This window comes from Diadema antillarum, unplaced genomic scaffold, assembly GCF_040938485.1.
Source record: "Diadema antillarum isolate AM-2024a unplaced genomic scaffold, OU_Dant_1.0 scf00000057, whole genome shotgun sequence".
Classification (NCBI taxonomy): domain Eukaryota; kingdom Metazoa; phylum Echinodermata; class Echinoidea; order Diadematoida; family Diadematidae; genus Diadema; species Diadema antillarum.
The window spans coordinates 920,053-927,793 of record NW_027270946.1 but is presented as its reverse complement, the minus strand read 5'-3'; positions in this window follow the sequence as shown (position 1 = coordinate 927,793).

Genomic DNA, 7,741 nt, shown 5'->3' with positions numbered 1-7,741 from the left:
TTCTCTTCTAATGCTTAGCATTTCGAGGACTACGAAATAATATGCAAATACTGCTCCTCCCGTGCAGTATAGAATTGATCACAGATGTGTTAGCGATAACATTTCTTGCTCAGTGAAGTCATACAGATTTTGTTTTGCCATGAGGTACAGCTGCAATCTGAATAAAATGCAGTGAGGCACATACAGATAGCTGTATTATAAAGATCCGTGTATTTAGCATCTGTAAATCTCCCTACTATATTTTGAGTCAATTTTTTTATTCTATAAATTTATAACAACGCTTGTGCTTACTAATATATATTGTACTTTGTTTCGCCACAGGGATTTAACTCAAAAGAAATGCCATAATTGTGTTATATCCGAGTGTTTCTTTTTTTTCACTCATATGTATAGAATATACTGTGGCATGTTCAGTTATAATCACATCAGCAGTACACAATGTACTTATTAAGATATTTTTATGTAAGTGATATTGAATTGCTACATGAAATTACGACTGATATACTCCTAGTCATTTAATTCATCAAATATCTTGTAAGATGATTTCTTACACCATTGTATGCTCCGGTATGCTATTTGCATTTTACATTTGTATTCCTTGTTAGCTAACATACATGTATATGCAATTCTACAACACCAATATTTTTTGAGTGCCACAGTTCATTCACTTTCTGACATTGTTTCATTATAATCTTTGGTTACCAGTAAAAGACAGAATTTAGATATTCATACGTATAAAGAAAGAAGTTTAGCAGCTAAACAGAAAGTGTGCAGTGTTGAAACAAATTGTCCTGCATTTCAACAACATACACACACAAAAAGAGAGAATTATAATGTATCTTTTGCCAAAACTTATGCCGAGTCAGCAGATGTCGGTACTATCAAAGAACTAAATCAGAGCAACAGCAAATAATGGATTCATGAGTACAGACTCTAGATCCTTTATGAAGCAGGCACACCAGGCGTTCCCACTAGCCCAATGTGGCATCTTTTATGCCGATGGAGGTTGTCTTTATATAGCATCAAATCTGGATTTCAATGCCGTGAGCAGTTGCCCATGTGAAACATTTTGCGCAATTCATCGTTGATCGCAGTGATGAAGCAAGGTTGCCCTGTTGATTTCAGTTTTGGGACACCTACAAGGTGAAAAAAACCGCAGTGCTGGAGTGTGATAGCTTTGTCAAGTACATACAAGCTATGTAGCCTACAAGTTTCTGCTGCAATTGCTTGTAGCTGTATTAGCTGTAGAGAGCTTAGGCCAGTGAGGTTATTCATTGTGTTTGTATTCACTGATGGCAATTTGCTTGACTGGAACGAGTCTCCAGATATCATTTCATGTACTTGTATTTTTATGGTCACTTCAAATAAGGCTGAATTGCATGGTGTCTATTGCATACAATTTCTTTCTGTGATATCAATTGCTTAGATCTCAGTAGATGCAATGATATCCTTGAAGTATACGAGGTGGTATGTGTTTTTAGTCTACAGCAAAAGTTCAGAGTGGGTTTGAAACTGTACCTTGTTATTTCAGCCAGGAGCTTATAAATGAGTGGTAGCATTTGGAGCACCGATTTATTTTTATTCTGCAGGGAAAAGTGGCCAAGCTTTGTAGACGTGTGTACCATTATATCTCAATTGTGATTATTGTGCATTAGCCTTGATGGTGTACTTGAAATCACGAACCTTGAATTTTTGTTCTTTTAAAGAAAAAAAGAATCTTTGATAAACAAAAACTTTGCACCTTGATTGATTGATTGAATGATTGGAAGTGTGACAATGTATGATGACTCGGAAGCATTCACAAAAGTACTTACACGTGTGTTAGAAATATCCTGGAGTTGTGAGGAGTTTTTTCATTTACATGTATTCTGTATGTTAATCTGATATATGTGATTTACAGTGCCTCTTTGTCTACCAAAGTGAATTCTGCACCATAATTGGCAAACAAATGATATCAATGGGATCATCTAGAAGGCTTGTACAGAGAGCTGCGAGGAAATAGTCTGTGTCTGTCCAAATTTAGTGGTGTTTATTTGGAAAGCCCAGCTAAAAAAGATAGATCTGTCACAAAGTCTACATCTGCTGTACCATGACACTTCAGTTGTGCCCAAACTTTCTCGTTACTGTGTGAGCACAATACAAATTGTAGTTTTTGTGAGGTGATATAGGCCCTGAAGCAGCCTGTACCATATAACATGTGACTAATCAACATTTTTTCACTGATTCTATCTTTCCAACCTTTTCATGTGTGTATGTGCCATGTATCAAGTCATATGAGCAGATTCACAATATAAATGTATATGATTGATAACAAAGAAATTACATGTGTGTCTCTTGGTCTTGTGTTGCTTCTGTGTATGAGTTTCGGTTTGTTTGTTTGTTTGTTTGTTTTTATTCAAAGCTCCAGATAAATGGAAATTCCTAAGGATTAGTTGAATGAAGGGAATATGAATGCTAGTTGTGAATCATGGTGTCATTTGTAGACTATTGGAGAGTCATTTCAACTACAATTCTGTAATAACCCTTGGGCATGTTCATCGTTTGGTAGACAAAACATTGATGTTAGTCCATGTATCGAACTCATTTTAACAGTTTGGCCAAGAGAAAGGAAATCAAAGTTTTGTAACAAAAACAAAACAAAACAAAACCCCCAAAACAGGTTTAAGATTTACAATGAAGTTCATTTCTTTGAAAGAGATGGGCCATACATACAGTATGTATGATAAAGTATGGTACATGTGTAGAATCATGTGAGAAGATGGTGGCCTCCAAGTCATTTCATTTAATTATGGCTATTTTCCTCCTTTGGCAAATCAGCTTAACCAGTCCAAATTCAGTTCAACTATACAAGTATAAATTGATAAATATAATCATACACTATATATATATATATATATATATATATATATATATATATATATATATATATATATATATATAGACATGTGGGTTGAGTGAATGCAGCAATATTAGTAGAGCACATCATCGAGAGTTTGAGGAAAATCGGACAATCCGTTCAAAAGTTATGAATTTTTCAAGTTTCTGCTCACTCAAGGCTGGATGAGAAGACTACTATAGCTTGTGATGTCACATCACAAAAAAAAAAAAAAGAGTAAAGTTTTGTGAAATTCTCTTTTTATTTTCTTTATATGGTTGTACGCATATGACATCATACACTATAGTAGTCTTCTCATCCAGCAGTGACTACGTAGATACTTTAAAAATTCATAACTTTTGAACGGATTGTCTGATTTTTCCCAAACTTTCACTGATGTGTTCTACTAATATTGCTGCATTCACTCAATCCACATGTATATGAAGGTGGACTTGTCCTTTAAATTGACGCAGAATTTAATACAAGACGACTTAAAGACGAAGTCCACGTAACATGCTTGTTAAAGGCAAGTCCACCTGAGGTAAACTTTAGGTTATATATGTACACTCAGCAAAAAAAGAAAGTACACACTCTTTCCAGTTGATATTTTTCATAGAAGATTTTGATAAAAATCAGTGTGTCATTTACCATATCAAAGATTATTTAATTGGCTATCAACCTGGTAAGTTTACACGAAGGGAAATTTTACGCATGAGTGAACACAATTTTTTTTTCTCCTCCAAAGCACAAAAGTAAAAATTGCAGAATGGACATATTGAAATTCATCTGCAAATGCCCTCCAAAACAGCAATGATAACAAAAGACCAATTTAACGCAATGAGAGACATGAATGAAACAGCAGAAATAAGTTTCCGTTCCCTTGTTTCCCTTTATATTCAGAACAAAAACATAGTGGGGAAACTAAAGGTGGAACATAAGCATTTTCCATCAATTCAAACTTTAAATGACGTAGGGAGTAAGCCGTAAAGGTGATAAAATCAACAGAATTTCTTTATCTAACCTTTTAATTAAGGGACATAAGAATGCATGAGACAAAGTCAAGAACCAAATATCATTTCAAATTTTCTTGATTTGGAATAACGTTTCAAATTTAACTTTCTTTGTTACCATAATTTTTTCTCTTATGTCTTTTGACTGCAGATTTGACAGAAGATTCTTCATTTTCCTCTATTATTTTTTTACTTTCTCTATCTTTGGAGGGTTACAGAGATATATAGATCATACGTTGCTTTTTGCAAATTAATTTGAATTTCTTTTGTGTTGAATTATCTCATTGTTGTGTTGAATAATCTCATATGGAAGAGCAAATACGCTTGAATAACAACTTGTCCATTTTGCAAGTTTTACTTATGTGCCTTGGAAGAGAAAAACGAATGTGCTCACTCATGTGTAAAGTTAACCTTTTCATTGACCTACGTACTAGGTTGATAGCTAATTAAATTACCTTTAACATGGTATATAAAACACAATTAATTACCTGAATATAAGAACGACCCAAGTCCAAATATGGCTATCGCGTTTGAAAGCCATTTACGTAGTCATGCAAATACAGATAATCATTCAAGTGACTGTTTTATATTCAAATTTGAATGAATAACACCCAAATAACCGAAGACACTTGAGGGAGTGGGGAATTTTTTATTAATTTCCATTTTTCCTAAATTTTCTCTAATGGACTTGGGTCGTTCTTATATTCATATACTCAATTTTTAGCCAGATAGTCTATGAGAACGATGAACTTGAAAAAGTGTTAACTTTCTTTTTTTGCTGTGTATATTCATAACTCTCTGCCCCCAAAAAGGAACATGCGTATAAAGAGCTGAAGGGTTGGTCCGTCGGGTATTCGAGCTTGGGTCTGCCTGAACCGCTATGACGTCTTCATGGCCGAGCGGTTAAGGCATTGGCGTTCCATGCCAAAGACCCGGGTTCAAGTCCCAGCAGAGACCAATTTTTCAACTCTTGCGCTTTTCCGAAAAGGAGGAACAGAACGAGGAATAATGATTTCAAAGCTACGCACCGATTTCTCCTTCCTTTCTCATATCTCACATATATATATATATATATATATATATATATATATATATACAAGTATACACAGTGTATACATTTTTTTTTCCTGGAATTTGATTTAGCATGCCTGTGCACAAACTATGATTTTATGGTCTGCAGGAGACTTGCACAATATTCAGCAAATGCTGGGTGCTATAGGCTCGAGTACATGCACACATTTCACACATACCAAAGACATGGTTAAAAAATAGGATTTTTTGTAGGAAAATTTTTAATCATTGACAGAGAAATCATACAACTTGGTTGATGTTGTTTCAAAAGGCACATAGCTAGAATATACACATAATGAATAACAGCATGGTATTTTCTGTGAATTTTGTATTTTGCACAATTGGCAGACGTTTGATAATCACAGAATTTCTTTTACACAAAGAACAAACAGATTCTTGACTGTACTCTTAGATAAATTAGAACATTAAATAGATGTATTCTGTTCAGCCTATGTATAAATAATAAGTATCTGCATACAACAGCAGACCTATACTAACCATAATCACTGTATCTTGTTCATTTCTCTATCAAGGTGGACATTCGTGGAAAGGAAAATATCATGCATTTGACATGAAGCTAGGAGGCAGCCTGTTTTACGGGGGGGGGGGGGGGGGGGGGGTGGATGTGGGAAATAAATTGCCACACTGTTTGTTGTTCACACTTAGCAATGGTCTGCAATAACTTTTGAACCATCAAATGTGGATTACTCTCCTGACTAGAAGAGCACTTGACAATAGCTAACAATGGTTATTTTAATACATGTAAAGTGCTGCATGAACAGCTTTTGTTAGTTTGGTTAGGAAAAACACACACACACACACACATACACATTCACATGGACATTCACAATTACACTGTATACACTTTTCATGAAGAAAAGACCCATTCAGTTTCTAGAATACCTCAATTGCAAGTTAATTCCAAGAGATGGCATGCACTAACCTCTCATCAGCACATGCTCGCATCGTAACAGCTTATTGACAAAATATATGCAAGGAGATTCCCTAACATGTCAGTGCCTCCTATGTATTTTCAATTGATTAAAAGCATGATACCTAAATGATGCTCATAATGATTAAGGAAGTACTCTTATAATTGTGTATTATCATCTCTTCAACAGAAAAAGAATTAAAAAAAAAATATTCATATGAAACAACAATTGTCAACAGAGTATGAACGTAAGACAGAATGTGAAAAAAAAAAGGAAAGCAACATTGTGGGGTTAATACTAATTTAATTACACTCATTCACTCATGTCCCATCTGTTTGTACTCCATCATTCTCAACTGTACCAAACCACATCACCGCTATGTTGTGATGAGTTAGTGAATTTAAAGAGTAACCTTTAGTGACGCAGACAATACAGGTTAGAAATATATGGGAAACACAGGATCTACACATGTCAGCTCTAAAATAATATATGAAGAGAACTCACCCTGAAACTGCTATTCCAAACCTATGAAACATTGTCCTACAACTAAAGGAATACAAGAATTTGGAATAAAAAAAGAACAAACATACCCTATAACCAACATTCTCACGGCTGCATACTCAGAATTCTACAATTACAATGTATACACCTATTCCACTTGCAGAGGATGAATTATCTCATAAAAGAAATCTCCATGTTTCATGTTTTCATTAAAAACCTTTTCCAGTGCTTCCAGGCATACTTCAAACCACTTTAATTACCTAACAATTTCATGAGAATATGTTGACCTGCACTGCAAATAGCCTTTAGGACTATGCAATACCTAAAGCGATTAGTGTTCTAGATGAAGAGTTAATGGAATGCTCACTCACTGTGAAACATCGATACTCTGCAATGGAATTTAGACTTGTCAGCATTCTTTCGACCTCTTGAGCATCTGTGCATGCCCGTGAAGTAAAAACTAAATTCTACCATGGTGTGGTTCATGTGCAGTGTTTAGATTATTACACATTACAACCCAAGTTAGCACTATGCTGATGCATGATCGCCTTGATACAGACAGAGAATACAGCTTCTGCACACATTAAATAACATATTACACATTTGCGATGACAATGCAGATAAACTTAGAACAATAATACCGCCAGAATGTAATTACTGCTGCGGAGAATAAAAAAGTAGTTTAATTGTGACCATCTAAATGTTTGACATTACGCACATGTTTTGGTCTATACATTACAGAGACCATCTTCCATCTTTTATTCTTTAGTAAGCTGTTATAGTCACACATGTCTATAGTGGCCACCCAAAGGAGATGGAAAAAGTGGCCATGGTAGACAGGCGGCCGCCATATACTGGGTCTTTGACATGACTTTTGTTATTGGGTGGGTTGAGTTTTAATAGTGGTAGTATATGGCAGGTGGCCGCTATAGACAGGTGGCCACTATGACAGGTTTGACTGTAGTTTGAAGGGATCAATGTATCCTAAGACTAATTCCCTTGATTCAGAGGAGGGAGAGAGTCATTCCCAAAACTGTACTCATTAATACTACCCACCATATCCAGTTTGCCTTAAATGACCAGAAGAAGATGGGGAAAATTGACGAACGGTATCAACCTGGAATGTTGGGCTACATCAAAGAATAGAATCACTGCAATCAAGACAGCCTGCCTAAAATAGCACGCTTAACTTACTTGCACGCTTAACCTACTTGCACTGGTGGAGATAAATACGAGAAAAATATGAACTTGTTTTCATGCCAAGGGGTATATTACAATATATCTGATCACACCCATCTATGTTGTCAAACCTACACTCTACACACAAGGGATTCCCTTGGGTGTTCAATCTG